The sequence below is a fragment of the Sander lucioperca genome, chromosome 12 (assembly GCF_008315115.2).
Source record: "Sander lucioperca isolate FBNREF2018 chromosome 12, SLUC_FBN_1.2, whole genome shotgun sequence".
NCBI lineage: Eukaryota > Metazoa > Chordata > Actinopteri > Perciformes > Percidae > Sander > Sander lucioperca.
Genome location: NC_050184.1, coordinates 7,820,492 through 7,845,995, shown reverse-complemented (window position 1 = coordinate 7,845,995; position 25,504 = coordinate 7,820,492). Strand labels below are relative to the sequence as shown.

At 39.3% G+C, this 25,504-nt stretch overlaps 1 protein-coding gene and 1 long non-coding RNA gene across 3 annotated transcripts in view; one reads left to right on the top strand and one right to left on the bottom strand.

Annotated features, from left to right (window-relative positions):
• The window catches only part of kazna (kazrin, periplakin interacting protein a), a 193,094-nt gene that overhangs the window by 128,526 nt on the left and 39,064 nt on the right, over positions 1-25,504 (bottom strand). The window lies entirely within an intron of this gene.
• On the top strand, positions 5,926-14,019 carry LOC118496364. The gene is made up of 3 exons (XR_004898925.1): positions 5,926-5,936; positions 11,915-11,919; positions 13,907-14,019. It is a non-coding gene; the product is annotated as an uncharacterized LOC118496364 (long non-coding RNA).

Genomic DNA, 25,504 nt, shown 5'->3' with positions numbered 1-25,504 from the left:
AGCAGTTTTCCACACCAATAAAAGGGTGCCATTATGCATAAAGGATCATTTCTGCAAAGAGGGATTGGACAAGTAACAGAGTGACACAAGACGATTCATGAGCTCATTCCACTGGGGTGGGTCAAACCGAGACAAAGAACAGACACAAGTCTTATGAAAACACAGAATTATGTTCACTGCGCTAATCTGTTTATTCTCAACCCTCCTCTTCCTTCACTGTTTAAACTATCTGGAAATGGATAATACTGAGCAGCTGGAAGACTGGAGGGAGACGGATCTATGCAGTGGCAACTGTCTGCTGAACCCCAAGGAGTTATATCGACAGTTGTATAACTAAAAGTCACCATTTGTACACTAGTATTAGTCCAAGATCATAAACACAAAAGATCAAATTTCTTTGTTGAAAAATAACTTCAAAATGTCAGGGTGTAACTTTAGATCTCTAAAGCAATGTGTTCCTTAGGTTTTACTCAATCTTGTTTTTATTTCTATTTTTCATCTTTTCCTTGTTCCTCATTATCTTTCTATCCCAAAGAATGTCCATACTTATAATCGCCTCACTGACATTAGCACCTCATGTCAGGCAGCAAACAGGATCCCGGTGAGTGGATATCAATGCCTCTGCTGTCTTTGCTGCCGTCTGCACTGCATGTAGTGCCGGGCTAAGAAATAAAACACACCCGGTAAACACAGTTTGTTGACACACACATACGTTTTCCATTCTGTCTGACAAGGGTGGGGAGGTTAGATGTGGGGAGTGTGTTATTGGAATTTCCTGTATCCTCATCCCAACTGAATTTTTCAAATCTCTTGTTCCATTCACACTAAGCTCTTGCTCACATCCTCCCACTTTCACATGGCCACTGTCAGCGTGAGGCAGATCCAGACAGCGATGGCAAACAAAACTTTTTTGGGCACGCCATACCATCAAATGGACCCTGGCTCCGTGGTAAAGGCCCAAGGCTAATCTCAGACACAAACAGGTTTGCGGGCTTTGATGGGAATTAAGATACACATTCCTTTTGAATGAGACAAGCAAGGAACAAAGATCTCACACTGGTTTGAAGGCAAAAGAGAGAAATGTTTTTGTCGTTCTGAATCTGGTTGTGTGCGATATCATCAATCACCTTGCACTGAAGGTGGCAAAGGTTGTGTTTGTGTAATAGATGGAAGTGGGTTTTGTGCCCAAGCCTAACCTTCAAAAACAAAACTCACTATTAAAAGACCTTCTACTGAATACTAGAGGTGAAGAGTATACATGTAGCAGGATGCTACCATGTTTGCAATGATAAAAACCAAAAATAAATTTTTCATTGTCAAAAAACAAGAAAAATACAGTACAACATACTAATATTAGACATTACATATATGATATGAATATAAACTATTTGTTCTGAATAGACATATATAGTCTAGAGAAGCCGTTCTCCAAGCCACATTGGTTCAAATCCATCAGAAATGTAAAACTCTCTGACATCCAGGAGTTCTAACTTCTGGTTTCCCAATAATATTCGTTGGGTGAAAGTCAGTCTAAGGAAGTAAACTAATTTATTTAGCTGCTGATGAGGCAGACGTTACTCTTAAACTCATATTAAACTTAAACTGAAACAGTTATGTTTCCTATAAGTTCCAAAAAACATGCAGGTCATCTGTTGAGAATATCATTCTGTCATGATTTCTGTATTATACGTACTGTATTGCCTGTGGCAAACAAATAAAAAACAAAGAGAGCTACAGAAACCTGAACTTATATTCCATCAGGAAAGTGTCATTTCAGCCAAAAGAGATACATATTTTAGGCCAAAAGAGGTCAATTGTTGAATAATTTGTGTGTATTAGTAACTTAAACTATCATTTATTTTACATCAAATACCACTTAACAAATGACATCAGTGTTAATGATAAAAGTATAGAATTAAAAAAACAATAAAAACATTCTCCTGTAGGCGCCAAGATAGCTCAGTTGGTAGAGCAGGCGCCCATATATAGAGGTTTATTCTCAACGCAGCAGGCCCAGGTTCATCTATCCTGTCAAAAATAAAGGCCGAAAATGCCCAAAAAAATAATAATAATAAAAAAAAAAAACATTCTCCTGCAGGTTACAGAGCCTCATAAGATCCTCTTAGCCTGCTAGCCTATTGGCTTCTAAGAACTCCAACACAGTGATACGTTTGTCCTCTAATGAATCGAGTCATGAAACACGTCATGTCAATTTCAGGAGTCACATTCTCCCAGTTAAACTTTGATTCATGTAGTATGCAACCATATACCTATAGTTTTGAACCAAGACCTCTAGTATTTAGATCCAAGTTATTTGTGAAAAATACGGTGTGTCCGAAAAAGTAGACAACAGTGGTTTATTCAGTGAGTCAGGAACACATATTTCCTCAACATTTAAGTAAATATAAGTATTGGCAGATCCCTAGTATCACTTTGCCAGACCATCCACATGCTGCGAAGCAGAGGAGGGTCTGGCTACTCCACATAGCATTCCGGGATGGGAGAAAAACGTGCTCTGGTTTACTGGCATTTCTTTAAACCAATCACAATCTTCATGGGCAGCGCTAAGCTCCGCACAGAACCACTGCAAAACAGTCGTGCGAGAGAAAACTCAGATTGGACAGATAGTCTAGCTAGCTGTCTCAATTTACCCTGCAGAGATCTGAGGAGCAGTCAACAATAGTCCACATAAATCCACCGACTTTTAAAATTTCAACTCAAAGAAAGCAGAAGGAAACAGAAAATACATGCATCCGGCGGAATTTCCTGTGGCACCAGAGCTATCCCGGAAGTGGAACGTAAAGGATATAGACTAGCAGATAGGGGTGTGCAAAAAATCAATTCGAATTTGAATCGAGATTCAAGCTCTACCGATTCAAAATTGATTCATAGAATTCCAAAAATCGATTCATATTTATTTATTTTTTTTCGTTTTGACACTTTTGTCCTGAAATGTCATTACCTCACCATTCCCATAGATGGCGCTGCGTCGAATTCACACTGATGCCTGGGCACTCTTGTCATAATCAGAAGAAGAACGAGTGCAGCAGAAGTAGTTTAGTCTGCGCACAAAAAGAATTATTCAACCTGCTCCATCCTCATTGAAGGCGAGAGTTTGGACACATTTTGGCTTTTATAACCTCGAGGGGAAGACGGAACTTGATAGGAATCATTCTATATGCAAAGCGAAAGTTAAGTATTTTGGAAACACCACAAACTTGAGAACTCACATGGTACGGCATCACCCAGAGATTAACATTAAAGACGTGGATGAACAACAACCTTATGTACCGTGCCAGTCAACCAACGCACTCTCTTTCAATGCTCTAAACTCCCACCGTTGCGTCAGAGAGAGTGTTCTCAACTGCCGGAGACATCGTAACTGCACAGCGGAGCATGCTCACTCCAAAACACGTAGACCAAGCTTCTGTTTCTGCAAAAGAATGTACAGATTCCAGCCAGTGATGGACTATGAACTGGTTACACACACACACACACACACACCTAAATGTGTATCCATTATGTGATTCCGACACATCACAAAAGTTCTGTTGAATGGACTGTAGTTGCCACATTTCTAAAAAGAAAGGGTCTAATTTTAGGAAGTTCAATGTGCCCAGTCAAGTTCACATTTCAACTGTCAACCTGGTAGCTGAAAACCACATTTAGCAGTATTTTTTGTTTGATCTGAGTACAGCACTTTAAAGCTAAATGTAAAAGCTCTTTTTATTTAACAGTTTTATACTTGAATTAAATGTATTTGAAAGCTGGCCAAAGCTTGGCACTTTTGCAGTTTTGAGTTGCAAAAGTTTTTATTTTTGTATGAAGACATATAAAGTAATATCAAACTACATTTAATTTGTTGTGTTTCTTTTCTTTTAAATTGTATGACTACTGCAATTACATGGGAAAAGTAACTACATTTACATACTGTGAATCGTTTTTTTAAATCGAGAATCGATATTGAATCGAATCGTGAGCTTAAAAATCGGATCGAATCGTGACATTTTCTGAATCATGCACCCCAACTAGCAGATACCCAATATTAAAGGACTTGAATTAGGATCTGAGCCAAAATCTCTACTTAATATACTCAAGGAGAGGACGATGACCCTCTAAGAAATATCCTTTCAAACTAGCTATTTGGTGATGGAGAATTGCATTTTCTTTGAACTCAGTATTCAACCACATAAAATACAGTATCAGAATAAAACCTTACTAGCATGATGAGTATGTTTTTACCACCTCAATAAATGTGTTCAAAGATGACTGTAGTTTACATTATACAGTAGCTGAGAAATGAGGCTTAGTTCTTTCACAGTGGCTCTTTTCACGTCCACACACAGATGTTTGCAAAACAACAAGAACAAAAAAGAAAGACCAAATGCTGGAGATAGCTGAACAAAGATTCAAAATGCAGTTCACGACTGCCGTTAAAATGAGTCCTAAACAATGTCACTGGCTGGTGGCCTGAAGAGCTTACAGATGGTCCATTTTTCGAAAGGGAGTGTGTGGTTGAACGTCTGATGCTGTTAGTGTTCTGAGAGCTAAAATCCCTGCGTAGGTGTGTGCTGTTTCACTTAGTGAAGTTAATTGCGTGTGTGTGTATGCATACATGTGTGTATGTCTTTGTGTGAGAGAGAGAGAGAGAGAGAGAGAGAGAGAGATAGAGATAATTGTGTGTTTCAGGTTGAGGGGCAGCTCCTGTCTCCTCTGCTCAGTATTCAGCAGCCGTCGTCTCTGTGACGAGGATTGAGAGGAGCTCTGTTCAGGTGCTGTATGGGGGGGTTGATGCTGGCTGGCTTGATGCATCCTTTCAAAACCACTTTCCTTTAAAAGGCACAGCATATGGATGACAAGCTTTCCTACACTTCACCAACAACAAAGGTGGTGAAAAATATACCGAAAATAAATTCTTTTATTTGTGACAATATGAGAGGAAGAGATTTTGTACTGCAGAAAACCTCTTTTTTGGATGCAGTTTATAGCCATCCAAATATACAGCAGCGCATTTCAAAGTTAAAGTGAAATTAAAATGTATTGTTGCTAAGAATATAATTTATAATGTATAGACTGAATCACTGTGACATCAAGCTAACTTGGCCGTTAATTTGTACTGTGGAAATGTGAAATCGGCAACCTTGTTTATTTCTATCATTTTTGAACTGCAAGATATATAGTTAAACACGGAGGTCCGACCTATCTGACGTTTCTGCTGTACTTATTTTATGTACTGTGTTGCTTTGCTAGTGTCTTTGATACACGTTATAGCAGCACCATCTCACCGCGGGTCAAATGCTAGTTTTGGGTGGCGTCATTTTCTTTAGTCTGTGGCCCAACAGGTAAATTAGGTCTCCAACCTATTGTAATGGCACCTCATTGCTTCTAATTCTTCTGTGCCACTTTTTTGAAGTCAGTCTAACTACAACCAGTATTTGAAACACGAGCAAACCAGATGGTCTTCTTTTTGCATGTTTACTTATAAAACACAAAATGATACATGGTACGCACGGTCAAAAAACTGTGTTGCTTCCAACTTCTCTAACTAACTTCTAAACTAAAACTAACTACATCCAATCAATTACGCTATGACGTAGTGCTATCTGACTGGAAGCTCAAAATACTGAAATGTTATTGGACCTAAACATTACTAAATCATGCATTTTAAACCAATACATTTCTTATGAATTTTCATGAAATAGTTTTTTACCATTTTAACTGTTTTTAAACTAAATTATTATTTCAGATGAACTAGTCCCTATTTGGCTCTTACACTACCGTTTGTGAAAGTGTTGACGTATGAAAGCATCAAACATGCATTTTAGATGAATGAGATGAGAGTATATCCAGTTGTTCCTTGTCCCTGTCTGCTCAACGCTGTTAAAGTGTATGTACAGGATGCAAACATTGTGATTGGGTCTATATTCTTTCCATTTGTTTTGACTTGTGAACTTAATTGATCACACTTGCAATTACCAAAAAAGAAGGACTTAAAAAAAAGTATTTTATTTTTCCAAAGAGATAGCGCACCCTACATTAGTTTTCTCCTTAGGCAATGAATATTTGATACCACTGACAAAATCGGTACTGTAATTTGATCAGTGCACTATGTGTATGGGTGAGGAATAAAAACTGTTTATAATTTTACTTCCAGCAGTCTAATAGGCTTTTAATCAGCTGGTGGGCTGAAGATGTTATCCGTTGTTTTGTACCATCTGTGATTTCAGCTCTGCATGTTACTCCATGATTTGAATCATGATATGGTGTAACATATGGAGTGCTGAGGTCAAAGGACTACTCCTTGCTGTGAATGTTTACAGTCTGGTCATTTGCCATAACCACATCTCTATAGATGGGGAAAGACGGCTAAAGTCGGGTTAACAGTCTATTTTCCTATAATGTTCATATCTGGATTCAGCTCAGTGCCAATGAGTTGATCTAGTGAAGCATACTAAACTTCTTTTTGTAAATTAATGCAATTCATATCAATACCTAATGATGTTTACACTTGATTCATTTGCAGCAGAATTAAGCAGACTCCCATTGTCTTTGTGATTACAGAAAAGAAACAGAAATACATTATAGGAATGGGGAGAGAAGCCTCTAAAGCACCATGAGGAATCAGCTTTTCCATTGTACTTCTCCTCAAAATATGCAGATCTTTGCAAATGAACTCATTACCTCCAGTATTAAATTAGTGTAGAGTGCTTACCGACAGCCTAAGTGCTGATTATGAGAACAATGGGACGTGGACACCTATGGGTGCTTTGTGATTACAGCCTGAGCCGCAGAGGCAGGGATGAGCCAAAACCAGCACTTGTTGTAGCAGTGTGGTAGGAGCTGAAGTGTTTATGCATTGTTCTATGGGAGAGGTAAGTGTTCCTAAAATAATATATGTGCCCCATAGTGTCCTTGGTCATAAGATAGACATCCATAGTGGTGTGACTGAGGACACTAGGTTGTTTATCAATAACAAGAATCCTTATTTTATATATGTATTTCTAAAAACACTTTCACAGGCCCGATGAAAAACATTAAATATGATATAATTGATGAATTTCACTCTGTGTACTGAATATCGTACCACATAAAGGGAGACGATGATAACTGAACGGCTCTACTGTACAGACTCACAGTGGACTTAATAGACTCCTTTTGAGATGCGTGGTGTTGTAAGATTGTAATGTTTGTTATGATTCGGGTTGAAAATGAGAATAAAAAATCTGGACAGAATCTGGGCTGTGTTCATTAAAAATACGATAATAAAAGGGCAGCCTTATTGCAATAGTTACGCAATAGTTAAACAGTGACATCATGGATGAATGTCTGTTGTTGCCAATTGGAGAGTTTTCTTGTTTTGTTGTTAAAATGTTAAAGCCAACTCTTTATTATACTGGTAGTTGAACATGACTGATATACTGTACATGACAATAATATCATCCATTGCCATGTACAATACTGTACCTTGTTTGTAAATACAAAACTTAGAGTTTTTTTCAGTCAGTAAGATTAGAAAATATATCCCTGGGGGCTGAAATGCACCTTATAGGAAAACTATGTGTTATGAACCTTATCAAACTAAAAATGCACCTTGTTTATAGGTACTGTTGCATTATGACAAGCCACTAACTCACACACTCACAGATGTGATGGTGACGTAGAGTGCTGTCATGGATACATGTTTCATAACCAATCAAAAGTTTGGAGCGATTCTATTTTGTGAAAACAAACCGCAGTAATGACTCCACAGACTCAAATATCTGGACCAGGTGTGAAATGCTAAATAAATTAAATAAATAAATAAATTCATGTACATGTTTACGCTTTGTTTTTGTCAGCTCTATCCTGTTCAAATCTAAAAGTAATTCCTCCTGTCTATGCAGAGCCAGATAAAAGGTCATCTCTGTTTGAGAACGAGCTGACAGAGCAGCACACGGCCCAACATTCTCCAGCACTCTACAGCAGGTTTTAGAAAGCAAACGCAAAAAAAAGGGTAGTGAAAGACAAGCTCAAAAGTGTGATTAAAAAAATTCTTTGCAGAGACTAATCTGAGTTTTGCCAATAGAGAGATGAAGCACCAGTGTTTAAGGATGCCTTGCAGCTGTTACCAGTCGAGTCCAGAATTCTGCATGGTTGGGATTATTTTGCAAGCTGTGCATCCAAATATGACTTTCCAACTCAGTGAGCACGGTGAGCCCCCCTGTGAAGTCAATTATAATAGGAAAGGTGGAGTCTTAAAGAAGTGAAATAAGTGGAAGCGCAAGGTGAGGTAAATATTAACATGTCAGTCATTAAGCTCGCCAGCTGTGTGTATGTATATATGTGCGTGTTGGTGTCTGTGTGTGGCTCTACTTCAAGAGTCAAAAGTGAGAAAAAAGATGAGGACCTTGGTGCCATCTGAAAACTGCAGCATCTGAGGATCATGTCATGGAAGTTAATCTGATGTGATATTTTATTGATTTCTTTTTGCTTGCTCCCTGGTCCACAGCGCTTCTGTGTCTGACATAAGGACACTTCAGTTCAGAGGTTCCTCCACTCTCCTTGCTGACTAAACCACCCTCCAGCCAAAATTCATAACAAGTCAAATTATTATTATTTTTTTTACAAATGTATCTTATTAATATGCCTTACTAGATGCGTGTCTTACTCAATGCAACTGTGCATTGAGTTGATGATTACAGTCAAGCCTTCACAGTCGGGCGTAGGCCACCAGAATAATTGCAAAAGTTTTCAGTGTTATTATCAATTAATAAACTGATAAAACGTATTCATACATTGATTAATTATATATGCATTTGAATTATGCATTTAAAAAACAATCAATAATTATATTTCCTTAATCCATCTTTGAATTAAAATGTTATTTAAAAATGGGATCTCACAGTTAATTTTAAAAAGGCTTTTATGCCATGCCTCAACACATCATCCATTGCCGATTGACTCAGATACACAAGGTTGCTATTGTGCATAATTCCCATAATTCTACTTAATTTATATCAGTGGGACAAGACTCACAGGTGGACCTCAAAGGCACACATGGTGATTAATCTGGATGAGAGGTCTGGAGGAAGAATTAGCATGATGTATGGCCTTTCTCAGTGTTATTTACTACCTGTGTCAAAAGCAGAGCCAGATAGAAGGTAACTCGTGGGAGCATCCCAATGAGGACAGAGGAAATCAAAGATAGCTAAAATGTAATTATCTAAGGGAGAGAGAGGCAGAGGAAAAGGAGCGGTACTGCAATTCTATCCTTGTGTCAATATAAGTGTGTCCACAGAGTAACACAAAGGTTCAATAAACTGAGTCAGACAGTACATGGTAGAGAAACATGGTGAAACACACATATTTCAAAACGATTTCCTCCTTGTGAATTTAGACAGCTGTAAATAAACTTGAATAAAGAAGAAGCAATTATGTGTAGAACACAATGCTGTTTTTACCAATAAGGCAGGAGAAAAGATTGTGACGTGTGCTCTGCAGGGCTCAGTCAAGTGAATGATCAATATTCAGCGACACTCTTCTGTGATGCGTCATTCAACTAATGACACAGCCTGGATCAATGTGTGCTGCTGAAAACTCTAAGCTATTCATATTCTAAACTTAACACACACTCTCGGCAAACAGGATGAATATTTCATGACAGTGACACACATTCTGACATCAGAACGCCGTGTCGTAGTCTCTTTTCCGTCAAAAGAAAAATTGTCAGCATCATTTATAGTGCTGAAGCAGAATCTCATAGTTCAAGATGAATGATATAGGGAAAAGCAGGAAGAATAAATAGAAAGAATATATCATTTTAATGTCAAGAGTATAACTGTCAGTCAGGACACTTTCATATCTCTTTTGTCAGTATTGATCCTAATATATTTCCATTTATGTTGTGTCGAATCGCATCATCTGTCAATCTGACGGGTATCTACTTTTGTTATGTTTTGCTGTCTAGGTAAAACTTCTCAACAATATGCAGGAAATGCATATTAAAATGTATTAGTAAATCACACAAGCAGTGAGCCTATATAACCTAAACAATGTTGCATCCTTTCTGAAAAGTGACAACACACACAGGGTTTTTCCTGCATAGAGAAAGTTTTGGCGCCCCCCAAAGAGGTTTATAGCCAGCGCCAAAATGACTGATTTTCAGCAGCCAGCCTCCCTCTCATCCACAGCTGCTATATGTTACACATGCGGCTGACACTGATAAGCCAGCTAAGCTGCATTGTTTTGAATGGACCTGAAAGCTCTGCTGTGACGCTAGCACTAATTGGATCTTTGTTTGCAGATTCAGGCTGTACCGGACTCTCTCGGTGACCATGCTGCTCTGGGGACCAGTGGCGCAGCGAGAAGCCGCTGGTGATGGCCGAGAGCTCCAACTGATGTCTGTTTGTTTTGGCGGGCTGCGCTGCCCTCTGATGACATCAGTATTAAATTGAGACAGTTCCAAACCCGGTTAAAAACGTCTCGTAGTCGCGTCAATAGTATTACAGTTCCGTGTTTTTGTACAATTGGTTTTAACACCTGATGCCAATCGGCGGTTCACTTGCGTGCCGGACAGTGTTGGTCCGTTACACTACTGTATATTCAACATCACTGATCATTTATTGATCAATTGAATGTAATTCATTACACTTCATAATGTTTTATAGGCTATTCATAACACAATTGTATTATTGTACAAATTAGCTACAACAGTAATAGCAGTTCATGTAAGTCACTCCTAAATTTTTCAATTTAGGAGCAAAAAAAAATAAAAGTGCTCCTTGGGAAAAAGTTACCATCAAGCCCTGTTCATATTAATTAAACAAACTGGACTTTGGGGTCAAGTGTAGTAGGCATAGATCCCGGATGGGAAAGCCCCCTTACTGCATTATTTTCCATTATATTTTATATTTTGAATTGTTACCTGTCACCAGAATTTTGTCTTTTCCTTGACATAAATAAAGACGTTTTCACCATAAATCGGTGCCTACAAATGTATCAGAATGCAGGAAATGAAGTCTTTGACACTCAAAATGTCCTGAGGGAGGACCCCGAGACCCCCCACCTAATATGTGTCCCCCCAAAGGCTCATTCTGAGCCAGGAAATACCCTCAACACACAGCTGTGTGTGATGCATCAAAGGAGAGGCAGGTTCTTCCATTATAACACTGCTGTTTACATACTGTGATCATCTGACCTTTGCAAACAAAGGGAGGATTTCAGGCATAGAAACTCTTGACCTTTTTTTTTTTTTTTTTATTTGGCAGGAGCTCAGTCTGATAGAAGTTATCAGACCTTTTCATCAAAATGAATATGAATCAACATCAATCAAAAATGACTCTGCATTCTTTCTCCTCTCCTGGTTGTAGCTAGGTAATCCACCCGAGCAGAACCGTGCATAGATCATGCTAATTCTATTTTAGCTAGGGTCATTTCCATTTTCTCCAGTTAATTAATGCACAAAACATATTAAATTCATCTTCCAGTATTAATCGAAAAATGTCAATCATTTTACTGCACAATTCACCAGCTCATGGTTTGTGTCCGACTAATTTCTCATATAGTGTCTGGAATTGAAATGTAAATTACTGCAAGCCATTAATATCCATATGCAAACCACAGGAGACCGCTAGCTAACCCTTATTTGATAATGAATGGTGATGTCTTCACAGAGAGGTGACACTGCAGCTAAATGTCGGAGGACAGATTCTGCAGCGCTGAGCAACATTACCCAATTCTCTCCAGGTCGGCACTCTCACTGTGGATTTTTCATCCTTCAAAATTACTAAAAGATTTGCATACTTCAAGCAAAATTACATAAACAGCTATTATATTTATTTTCAAATCTATAAAGGTGTCAGGCATAGAGGTTTTGGAGTTGAATTTGCAAATGCATTGTGCCAACAAGAGACTGCCCTCTCCAGAAAAATGACAGCATTGGTCAAAGAGCTTATAACAACCCATGTTTACCTTCAGTGCCAAAACAGGAGTCCTACAAACTACACAAGGAATTATTTAGTTTGGTTCTTTCCAAAATGACCCGTAGGAGTATTTTATCATGTGGAGCCCAATTTTAGGAGAACACTGATGATGGCAGCATCAACGAGAAGTTGTGTGGTGTTCTTTTAACACTAAGAATCATTGATTTGGGTTTACCTTCAGTTTCCTACCGATAGTTAACACTGGTTTCCTTTAATTCTTCCCTAACTGTAACACATGCTTTATTACTTTGTGGATGCTTTAGACCCAAAATCCTCTAGTACCATGAATGCATGCCGTTGGTTTTACTTTTGTAAAGTACTGTACTGTATATATGTTATTTGGGGTTGACTCACGCTGCACATTATTTAACCTGATTTACTGATTACTGATTACTACAACAGGGGTATGTGTGTTTATTCAGTATATAAACATACACTCACATACACACTGTACAGTGACAGTAATAAATACTTTACTATACTAGAGTATCATCAATATATATTAAACAAAAAGATAGCAAGCGGGTTTAATAAGAATTCAGGAAAAGAAATAAATGGACCAATACTATGCCAGATAAACAGATAGGCCGGCAGACAGATAGGTATATCCACATTATTAAGATTTGTTTAAAGCTACAGTGCGTTTCTGTCGCCCCCATAAGGAATTCTAAGTAATGACAACAACACTGTCAGCACGTCCATGGGTGGTGATGGCGCAGTGGATATGACACATGCCTTTGGTGTGGGAGATCTGGGTTCAATTCCCACTGCGATACATCAACTAATGTGTCCCTGAGCAAGACACTTAACCCATAGTTGCTCCAGAGGCGTGCGGCCTCTGACGTATGTAGCAATTGTAAGTCGCTTTGGATAAAAGCGTCAGCTAAATGACATGTAACGTAATCCACATGATACAATCCTTCCGTGATCGTGGACTCTTCAGAAAAGGTAATTATCTTCACTCGAGTTTCTGGGTGGGAAAGTCGCCGGACGACACAATCTTCTGAACACTGCCATACTGAGAAATACAGAGAGAGTTGTGTGGAGCTGATAGTCTTAATTAGCTTTGTAGCAACTCATTTGGCAATGGCTTGAATGTAACGGACGTTCAATAATATCAAAATGTTATGCACTGAAGCTTTAACAACAGTGCTAGAGCAAATTGCATACTTGCTTCAGGATATTGCTCTCACTGCTCCACGCTGAGGTTTTGCTGCTGCTATACAGATAGATATGAGCCATCTGCAGCAGCATGGCAGCACGTCCCTATCACACAAACCATCTAACTTGTGCCAGATATTGAGATGCTGCACAATATTACCTTCATCCAAAAGTGTTCCCCCGGGAGCGACACCCAATCAAACTCACTTGTCTTTTGCCATCCAAACCATGTTATACTAATAATGTTACACACTCAAACAGGCTTACAGGATTACAACCTTCTCTGGAACCTAGAATCTGTGCTAAAAACAAACATGAAAAGGATTTGCAAGAAGACGATTTCAGTATACTGTATATGTATGAGACACTTATGTGAAAGTAAAAGCATTCCAGCAAAGCACATTCTCTTAATTTAAAAAGCTCATCTAAAATCCTATCCTCCACATTAGTAAGTAATATTCAAAAATGCAGATTCAGTGAAAGAAATGTGGTGCATTTAGCAATGTTTGCACAAGTGCTTGTTTAGCTGATGCTAAAGGCCTCAGGGACACAATTGCCTGTTGAGAAGTGAAAAGTAATTTGTTCTAATTTAATATTTATCTATTGGAGGAGGCTGAGTTATCAGAAGGAGCTAAATTGAAAGATGCCCAAGCGTGCCCAGACAGTCAGCAAAAAAAATACAGAAAAACAGCCAGCGCTGATGACCCTGAAACAGAAAGTGAAGAAATAGTACTGGAGAAAGACAGGGACATTTCATGTGCGTATTGGCGCTTACCCACTGATAGTACCAGCTCTGCTCAGCTCGGCCACGGTGCCCCATCCTCCATTTTCCATTGCAGATTTAGTACCGCCTCATGTGTGAGGCGAACGTGGCTGGTCGTCATAGCGACGTCGCAGGAAACTGATGTGACCTAACGCGACACACACACAGAACGTCGAAGGTGTGATGGAGGTGATACTAAAAAAACTACCTGTTAGCTAGTACCAGGTACTTTTTTCATAATGGAAAAACAAAAAAGGCGAGTAGAGTCGAGGCGAGTCGAGCAGGTACCATGTAATGGGAAAACGCCATATGTGAGTGATTGGAAGGGAGCGAGAGAATGACGCAGACTTGCCACATATGAACATGGCAGCAGGGCTTAGAGGTGTGAATCTTCACACGCCTCACGTGGTGGTTGTTTTGTCTGAAAACGTCTTTATCTGTTGTAATGTTTTATATGGAGCCCAGGAAGAGTAGCTGATGTTCTGCATCAGCTAATGGGGATCATAATGAAATCAAATGAAATCACGATTCAATAACAATTTACCTGTCAACAATTCAAATGCACAAATTTTTACAAGTTGATAAGTTTTCTTAATATATAAATAAGCTTCTTCTTACATTTCAATTGACAAGTTTTACATGAAAATGGTAAAAAAAAAAACTAAGATGCAGCCTCACACTCCTCTGTAGATCTCCAATCTCTCCCTCTCTGTGAAAAAAGGCAGTCCCTTGTCTGTCATGTTCTGGAGGAGTGGTGCATTTAGTGTAACACCGAGACAATAGTTGGATTGCTCTCCTTTGACATCAATGTAGTGGCATCCTTCATTGGCTTTAAAACCTTCAAAAGCGTCCTCATTTAACACTTCTGTTTGGTTGGGACCTCTGTTTCTTCTCACCTCAGGAGACAGCAAGGTGGCACAAATGGCAGATTTTTGCTCTACAAACCTCTCCACCATGTCATATGCGCTGTTCCACCTGGTGGCAATGTCAGTATTTAGTTAATGAATTGGCAGGCCGAGACGTTTCTGTTTTACTTGCAGATGGTGGTGTGCGGTGGTGCTGCGATAGAAGAATGTTGTTATCAGTCTGTTGTTCCCAGAAGCCTGGAGACCGTGCATAGTTTAAACGCTAACATGAGGCTAGCATGACTTTTATGCTTTAGCTAACAGACAACGATGACACTGTCCAACAGTCAAACACCAAACACTGCCAAAGCTTTGTTGGTGAACTCACACTAATTTTCCACACAAGCCAAGAAAAAGACAGATTTATCAGACTGTAGGGCTGGGACGATATGCCTTTGTCCCGATTCGATTCTTTCCAGATACATGAGTGCCGATTTGATTTGTATTGCGATTTTCATTCATTGCGATTCTAGAAGTATTGCGATTCCATAGTATTGAGTATTGCAATTTTCTTTTCCTTCTTTAACAAAATCAAAAGTTGAATACACTTCTAGAGACAATATATCATGAGACATTTCTAAAAACTAATGTCACATGTCAGTCAGTCTGACATTTATTTAATTTGTAAAGAAGTACATAACATGTATTTTCTGCATTTTCTGCTTTTGGTCTGTTGTGCTGGAAACGGATATGATGTAATTGGCGTCAGCGGTACCGTAGAAACAGAAACTATTTAGGTGAATCATTGGTTAAAAGAACATTTTTTCTTTCTTTTTTTTAAATCGATTTAGTACTGATCCGATACCAGTGTGTCATATATTTTATTATGTTTTAACAGCTGTATACTACTATCCCTGTATGGATGTGATATGGTTTCTATCTTTGTTCTGGCCTGGCTCAGGTTAAACTCTTTGTGAAACATGAACAAACATAAACAATGAATGCCCCAGAACTTTCTTTTATTATCCAGTTTGACAGTCAGTTATAACAGAAAAAGAACATAAATAAACTACTTTAACGTAGATTTTCTTTAGGGCTTTATTTACGGGGTATCGGATTGGTGCATTAACTCCAGTACTTCCCGATACCAGCATTTTAGGCAGTATCAGAGCCGATACCAATAATGGTATCGGCTCATCTCTAATAAAAACCTGCAGCTTGATAAACTTGGAAAACTAAACAACACTGATACATACATACAAACTCTTGAATTCTGAAACACTGCTATGGTTCTTTATGATTCCTGATTTTGCATAGGTCATTGTATTTTTGCTGTCAGTGTACCCAATGTATTACACATTGGATATCCTATTTTGGCATGAAACTAGCTGGGTAACACCCAAAGTTCACTGAACTAAAATGTTAGTAGGCCTGGCAAACTCGATTCCTTTTAAGGATTCGGGTTATTCTGAGTCACTCACTAAACTGATCCGGGTTGTGCGAGTCACTTGAGTCAGTATTGATCTATAGGCAGGCCGAGGCAAGCTTGCAATGTTTCGGACTGTCTGTTTGACCTAATTGCATTTTAACATACTACATTTCTACACCAAACCTACAGTAGGCCTAGCTAGGCTACGTGCAGAACATTGTATGTTATTTCAGAAGTGAAAGAATGGCTTTTGTTGTGGATTTGCTTTACCCTGAGCTCGAGGAGAGATTTAACTCGCTCGTCTGCTACTGATCCACTCATGACAATGTAGCCGGCTGATTCAGCCGGTACCATAAACACGGTACCATAAATGTAGTGATGGAGCCAGATGAACCGATGCCCACAGAGCAGTGTCCAGCACAGCCCCAACTGGAGGCTATACGAAGGAGACAGGATATTATTCCTCACTTTTAAAAGGTATAGTGTTATGTTTGGCAATGATACTCAATACTAGGAAACATGGCGATGCAGAACATTTTTATTTATTCTTCAGGTTTTCGTTTCTCTTTTAAAGTGTCGTTAATGGCCACAAGTGAAGGATTTATTTCTGCCATTGACCGACATATTTTGGCTTGTTTTTCCAGCCCCTGTGCTGTCAGGAGATAGGGTTGGGATGATGGTCCAGCATGGGGGGCGGAGACACACGCTCTCCCTCACAGCTCACGGTTGCCTGGCTCTGACTCATGAAAAAAACAAGAGTAAAATAAAAGACACTGCATAAACTCCACTACTGTGTGTTTATTTAAATATAGGTACACCATGTAGGCCTAAGAGATTGCAATATAAGCCTGTATATTACTATTAGGACTAGAGCATACACATGTCAAGGATGTATCAATTAAATAAACTTCAGCTGGAGTCCGATTTACTACGGCAACACTGTTGACTGCATCATTGATCTCTTTCCATTCTGTATTCTTTCTACAACCTTTAATACCAGTTTTCAGGCTGCCAAATAGTACACGTTAGTGCAAATGAACCTGAGATATCAGGGTTTCAATCTCCACCTCTAAAAAGTGCCGCTTTTGATTTGCAGGAGCTCGCGGGTCATTGAGGACTCGTGAGTCATTGAGAACTCGTGGGTTGTCGAGGGCTCATGAGTTCTCGAGTGGTCTGCGAGCTTACAATGTTTCCGGCTCTGAGTCTGCGGGTCGGGATGTTCCTATAACCTGTCTCGGACTGTCTCTCTGCTCACTCAAGTCACTTGAATTGACTTGTGGGGTTGTTGTTGCCTACAAAATTGTAAGTTATAAAGCTTTTGGCAGCTAAGATGGCTAGGACTAGTAGTAGCTAATATTGCAAGAGGTTTGTGTGTGGCGCTATATCATTTTAGATTGAACTGTAGTAGGACTCAACTGATCCGAGTTAATGATACTAGAGACTCGCGATTCATGAGTTAATTTAAAGAGTTGGGTTAAAGATCCGAGTGAGTCAAACATTAATAAACTACAAATTATAAAAAATGAATTAAAAAAAAGATCAGATTGAGTCACAACTCAAACAGGTTTAATAGTTAGGCCAGTGGAAACATCAGAAGCACCTGGCAGCAGCTCTCACTAAATTCCTTCAATAAAATATTTGAATTCATTGTTCCGCCCAGGGTTTCAGAAATCAATTGTCAATGGCAAGTGTACTTTATCCAAAATCCAGTCTACTGTCCAGGCAAGTCATTGGAAAATGCCTCAATGAAATCAGAAAGAGATAGATATGCAAATACAGTGGCACTAGGAGCAAAGGAAAGGTGCTGTTATCTATTACTTGGGAAGCACTGTGTTCATCCTGAGTTTGTCAGCTTTGGCTCAGGCTCAGTATGCCTCATGGGAAACCAAAACCTAATCCCATTTACTCTGGTATTTAACCACAAGGAGATCTATCCTGTCTACTTTTACAGTCTGTAATCACTGCCCAAGATCAAAGACAAGACTGATATCCCTCCACATTAGGCTTAATACTAACAGAATGTTTCCAAAGCATAGTAAAAGACAGAAGATGACAAAAAGAAGAGAAAACGAAAACAGAAGAGCTTGGACCACTTTTATAAGGCAACCATTTACCTGTTTGGAGTGGGCAGCTTTTTGCTGTTGCCTTGAGTGTTATAGTGTTATGTCATATTTGGGAGGGTGAGGCTTGAAAGAGAAATATGTGCAAGGCAGCAGGCACACAAACTTAATGTTTCTGAGAGTGCTGTATGATTATAACTGTGCGTCAAAAATGTGTTATGGGAATCAAACAGTAGAAATGAGATATTATAAGCATCTGTTTTTGCACTAAGACTATACTAGAGTGCATTCCACAAGCTACAGTTGTTTCATTTCATTTTCGGATGGATGGCTGATTTGCCATGAGGATAATACCACCATTCAGCGTACCACCCTTGACCTTGGAGTCTCGCAATTAAGAAGTATCTGCATTAGAGACATGAGCCGTACAGTGTCTTAGATCTGTGTATGATTGGATGAGCAGAGTAAGTACCACACAGGGTAATTTAATTAGATTTCCTCATCTTCTATGAAGATATACTCTGTGTTTTTGTGTGGATGGACATAATGGCCCTCATTTATCAACCTAACGTAGAAACCAGTGCAGATATGAGCGCAGAAATCATCTTACGACAGGCTTCACGTGTGATTCATGAAATGTTCATATCACACCAATCAGAGCGTAAGAATGGTCGTACAGTGATAAAGGAAACGATCGTAATTTAAATATCACGCCCCAATATATTCTCGGTTTTGAGGCCTCACCCCTACAATTTACGACATGGCGAGACGTAATCCGGCTGAGAAGCGGCACTTTTTAGAGGTGAAGATTGAAAGCCTGATATCTCAGGTTCATTTGCACTAACATGTACTATTTGGCAGCCTGAAAACTGGTATTAAAGGCTGTAGAAAGAATGCGGTGTCATGGTTGTGTATGTTTCTGTTTCCTGTTTTATTTTGGTAGTCTTGTTTTCCGGTCTTGTCATGTCTTGTTTTACTTCCTGCCTTGTGTTTTCCCACCTTTTTTTATTGTTCTGCCCAGCCCTAATGTATTTGCCTTGTGTCACCTGTCCCTTGTTACCTCGTTACCCTGTGTATTCAGTCTCTGTGCTTTCCTTGTCTCATGTTGGATTATTGTCATTTGTTGGTTGTCCCTGTGGCGCTCTTCCTGGTGATTGGTTCCCTGTCGTCTTTTGGTTATTCTTCGTTTGTGCCTGCCTGCCTGCCTTCTTGAGGACACCTTATTTTGTAAGACTGTTTTTGTTTAATAAATTACCTCTGCATTGGAGTCAAAGCCTCGCATTTTCCTGACAGAAACCTGACATGCGGAATGGAAAGATCAATGATGCAGTCAACAGTTTTGCCCGAGTAAATCGGACTCCAGCTGAAGTTTATTTAATTGATACATCCTTGACATATGTACGCTATAGTCCTATTAGTAATATACAGGCGTATTTTGCAATCTCTTAGGCCTACATGGTGTACCTATATTTAAATAAACGCACAGTAGCGGAGTTTATGCAGATAAACTTTTGATAAATGCTGAGCTTTGCGTGGAAATGACCAGACACCGGTTTTACGCTTGCTTTGTCGTACGTTCGTTTTGTAAATGAGGGCCAGTGTGAGGAATGGAATTCATATTAAGTTGCCCCACTGGCAAGATTTTTTTTTATTTATTTATGGCTGAAGACTATAAAACATGCCAATAGGTTTTATTTTAGTAATCATAAGCTTACTTGCCGTGAGTATAATACAAGGAGTGCTGTTAAAATGTTTAATTTTAGGTTTCTTTTCTTTCTTTTAGTTTTACATTTTAAAGTATTCCTTTATTTGTGTGATAAAATACTTATTTCCTGTGTGCTCCTGAGTGCCTTCAACACAGCGCTTGGTCTTTCAACACAAAGACAGATTGCATTGGAAAAGAACTCAATCCACCCAATAATGAAAGAATTTAAATTCATTTACCACAATTATAACCCACGGTCCGAGTGTTGCACTGGGTATTCTTATCTCAAGGCTTCCACGAGATCCAATAAGCTTTTCTCACAGCTGCACTCCACAGATAAATTCTTCAAAACTGTTGAAATGGAGAGGGCTGGCCTCAATTCATGCTTGAGCACAACATGTTAATGATTCCAAAGATAATACAACACTTAATTATTTTTTTCATTATGATTCATTGAAAAAGTGATTATTCCAAAACTAAACACAGTTCAGCCGTGCATTGTTGAGTTCAGTCTCTATTTATTGATTCCTTTAAACCTCATTCACGAGAGAAGAAACCAAAGTGAAAGGAGGGCTTTGATGACCGCATCAGTGCTTTCCAAACATGGATTCCTGTTGACTAGCCTAGCCATGTTTACTAAAGTGATATGTGTCGGCAACGTGACAACCCCCTCCACACCATAACCACATATTTCAAAATGTTTTATCATCTGTCAATCAGCAGCACAGTCCAAAGCGGGGCTCCCACTCTGGTTTTATTTTCATTAAGACCCACATGAAATGAGCAGCTTCAGGCTAAACAATTCCTATTGTGTTTAAAAGAGTGCAGTAAGATCTGGGCCCCATTTCAGAAAGCGGGTTTAGTGAAAACTCTGAGTTTGTTAACCCTGAGATGAGGGAAACTCTGGGTTTTCTGTTTCAGAAAGAGAGGGAACTTAACCTCAGAGTCAGTTACTATGGTAACTGAGCCTGTGAACTCAACCTCGGTCTCCTCCCTCTGACACAGCGCTCTTTCATTTCCTCATTCATTTGGTCTGTATCGAGCGCATTTTAGCGCAGTTTGTTATCGGCATGAATATAAAAACAGTGTTGGTTTATTAACCATGTTAGGCAGACTATAAAATGTTTTTCTTTACAACATTGGTGATGCGGAGCATTTTAGTAAAGCCACTGTATAGCAAAGCGCCTTCAGAAGAGTATGACTCGCTCTGAAACGTGTTTTAAATGTTTTTGTAGTGTGAAAGTGATACAAAGTCACCAACAAGGTTCTACATGGGTCACTAAGTGCTTAAAAAAAAAAATCTTAAATCAAAAATAACTATAGCTAGAAAGTCACCAAGTTGGCAATACTACACCGAACACACGTGGATCCACAAACGGAACATGGACGAGAGGTTGATTTTGGCCGCCAGCGACCTCCCAGAGCTGTATAGCCTACAACACAACTTTGAGCTCGTACAGAGACCTCGGACGCAAAACTATGCTGTGGAAGCATATTTCACAATAATAAGCATGCCAGCTGTGTAGGTTATTGTAGCCTCTTAATTTAAATCATTCAGGTTGGTTTTAGCTATGTGAAATCAACATATGTCTCCACTGAAATACAATCCTATGTTACATTTTTTCTCAGTTACTTTGGTGCATTTGTCAAATCATAATTGCATTTGCACAACAGTGAGTGCATTTCTTAAAACAATTGGTGTAAACTGCACCGCATAGTGACTGACCTGAAAAATTGTGTATCTTGCTGGAAATCTTTTGTTTATGTCCAAAGCAAGTAACAATGAATCAAACTGACTGTCTGCTTTGTGTTGTTGTCCATATTTAACAGTTCACTCTATAAGTATAGTCCAATGAACAATGCACATGAAAGGGAGCACTATTCCCTATGTGACAAAGTTACACATTGTCATCTGAGAAATGCACCAAAGCAACTGAGAAGAACTGTAGCCTACTGTTGTGAGCTGCGAAAACCAAATACCAAGTTGATTATACAGCTCCATACAGGTATTTGTAGGATATATTTGTATTTTTTATAAAAAAAATTATAATTTATACTCTTTATTGATCCCCAATGGGGAAATTACAATTTATACTCGGTTGTTATTACACAATAATAATATTGTATTTGTATGTTTATATGATGTAAAATATGTCTGGACTGATTGACACAAGTCATGTTCATTTTCATTGAAGTTCACATATGTAGATATAGGTAGGTATATGGCCTTTACACAGAATAACTACCCATTTCCAAGTGTGTAAGCTCCAGTTTTGGAGGAATTAATTGCACATATGCATTAAACAAAGTGTTTTCCAGAGAATGAATGATGCATGTATGAATGTAGGCTCATATCTTAGCTTTATTATACCCAACTGAAATGACTGCAGACCTCTTAAGTATATAAACATGCAATGACACATAGTGTTGAAATGCAACATTTTATTTAGAAATGAAAATAATCCACACGTCTTCATCTATTTAGAGGAGGAGTGTAAGAAAAGGTGGAAGAACCTAAGGGACAGGTACATAAAGGAGAGGAGACAAAAAAGTGGTGCAGAGGCAGACTTGGAAGTACTTTTCCATACTGTCTTGTCTGGAGCCACACGTCAGGGACAGACAAATAGCCAGACGCTCCGTTGTAGAAATGGGCTTTCGGAATGTTGTTGCATCCGGGTAATCGTAGGCCCGACTCTCGTCAGCAGACTGTCAAATTGCTCCCTGTTGAGCTGAAAGTACCCCTGGAACCGGTCACAGTGAAAGCGGAGCTCCTTCACCAGCCCCCAACTGCTCTCTGGACCCGAGGGTCTCGTGCACCCACACCCTTCTTCCTGTTGCCTTCCTCCGTCTTCTCCTCACAACCAGGGCAAGTTCCAAGGTTTTCTTTTGTTTCAAAGACAGAAACATCGTCTCCACCAAATCACTACTGTGTATCCACAATGTCGCATGTAGCCTACTGCACGTCCGATGTAAACACCGAACGCAGACGTGACGTGCATTCAAATACTGGCGCATGTATGACGTAAATTTGCGCTGAGCCCGGCGGCAAGCACAACAAATATAGTTGGGAATAGGACAACCTAGCGGCGAGCGCAGCGCATGCCGCGTACAATGTGAATGGCCCTTCACTCAGGCAAATCTGAATGCACAGTTGCATATATTTTGAGATTCAATGTGTCACCTTACACTTTCCGAGGATATCATTTACTCTGATGTACCTTAGAATCATCCCGTTTTTGAGTTTTGACTGCTAATAGTTAATTTGGCATACTTTTATTGGTGCCAAAATGTAAAAAAAATATAGGCCAAAAGGCTCTGAAGTTGTAACCCCAAAGCAAACTCACTAACTACAAGGCAACATTATACTTGCTGTTTACAACCCTCAAGGCCCCCAAATTATGGGAACTGTAGTCAGGGTTTCTGCAGTTCTTTTAAGACCTTTTTTTTTAACCATTATGAATGAAATTTAAGACCTATATCACAAAAGAAACAAAAAAAACCATCAGATGTAAGAGTCCAGAAACATTGTCTGAAACAATTCCCCCATTTCCTCATTTGCATCAAAGGACTGGTGTCTAGTCACCATGTAGAGGACCCAGAGCACCTCTGCTCTTGTGTTGGCTCTGAGCTAAAAAGCGACACAGAGGTCACTTACGGGAGATGCAGAGCTGCTGTGTGGGTCTGGCCTTGGCAGTGTGGAGGTAGTGCTGGGGCCGGGGCTGGAGCAGCCAGATACTTGGCACAACTGGCTGATGGCTGTCGTTTGCTGGAGACCCTTCACAGCAGTTAGATGTTTCTCACTTTTTGCATGAGACTCCAGCGCCCGTACACCCAACGTTCCCAGTTTAATTGCTTTCTTGCATAAGAAGCAGTAACTGTCATATGTTGTCAGCAACTGGCTTTAACCAAGCCCTAAATTCACTTTTTTCAAGCCAAGTATCACTAAACTAGCAATTCTCCACTCACATCAATAACACAAAAGCCTATTGGCTACAATATAAGCTGCATGTTGGTCTCATTTGTAGTCATAATACAGTGAATTATATTTGGACTAGTGAAAAAACTACAATGGAATCAAAAACAAAAACATCCTAAAGTGCTGCGGTAGCATTTCAATGAGCATTAGAGGTAGCGTTACATGGACGTAAAAAAATTAAGACCGGTTTCAAATTATTTAAGACCTAGAACACAAAACTTTAGCAAATTTAAGACTTTTTAAAAATTTTGATTTTGAAATTTTAGACTTTTTAAGACTGTATTATGACCATGTTTTAATCAGAGGGTTTCTTATCTTCTAAAAGACTTCATCCAAAAACATGTATTCCAAAAGCGAGGGTGTTGTCTTGTAATAAGCATCATCTTATATTCAGGCCAATAAAGTATGTAAGTATAAAGTAACTGTGTGAAACATGACTCCCACTGCGCAGGGGCAAAAAAAGAGCAAAGAGCTATTGTAATGAGCCACCTCATTCATAATAGGGGTGGGGGAAAAAATCAATACAGCATAGTATTGCGACACTTTCCGTGGCAATACTGTATCGATACACAGACACCAAGTATCGATCTGTTATTATATACAGTATGTGTTGGTCAGTTTGTCTGCTTGACAATCCCATTTTGCAGCAATAAAATTGAAGTGAGATGAACATCTGTTGTTGACAAAGTTTCCTTTTGGGGACATAATTTGAAATTAGGAAAAATTTGAAGTGGGGGGGAAAAAGTGACATAAGTATTATGATGATATTGTATCATGAGGGCTCTGGTGGACCTTTACAATCACATCTACACTGCACCTCCTGAGGTCATTAGATTGATTTACTTTTCTAAAGACTTAACTTTGGTATGACCTGCTGTTACCAAGGGTACTGCGCTGCACTTGACAGTTAAATACAAAGTCGATTTTCCAAGTTAATTTTGGGCAGCATAAAGACAAGGTCAGAACAGGTCAGAACAGTAATCTGTGGTGCAGTTCACTTGTTGCAGGTTACAGAAATGGAGACAGTGGTGACTCCACATGCATGTTCGCACATATACATATACATGAGACAATGATTTAAAGCATTTTCATCTCGAGTCACATCCAAGGGTCACGACTTTCCCTTCACTAAATAATGTAGCTATGGACACAGCACACATCTGCGTCAGAGGCAGCCCAACATAGGTCTGAAAAGCCATTTAAAATTGAGGGCAAAGCCTTTGATCTTGGGAGATAGCTGGTTCTGCAAGGTAATATTAAGAATCCAACACAAGGAGGAAACAGGGAGCAACAACACAGAGCAAGAGGGTCTAACAAATAAACAAGTTTTGGCTATGTTTATTTGATGATTTATATGATGGCCTGTTTCCGTAGTAACGTACTACCTCATGTGCACTCACAAACACACACCTGAGGCAGCAGTCCCATCAACTGTGGTTTTCACTTAGCCTGCATCAATAGATGAGCAAGTTAGATTAGGAGGGTGTTGTATCACATGTGGGCCGGCCTCGCTAAGACAGAAACTATTCTCCACATGAAGAGGGAGAGCACTCAGCCAGTGTGACCAGCAGGCTACTAACTCAGTCATCCTGTAGACTACGCGTG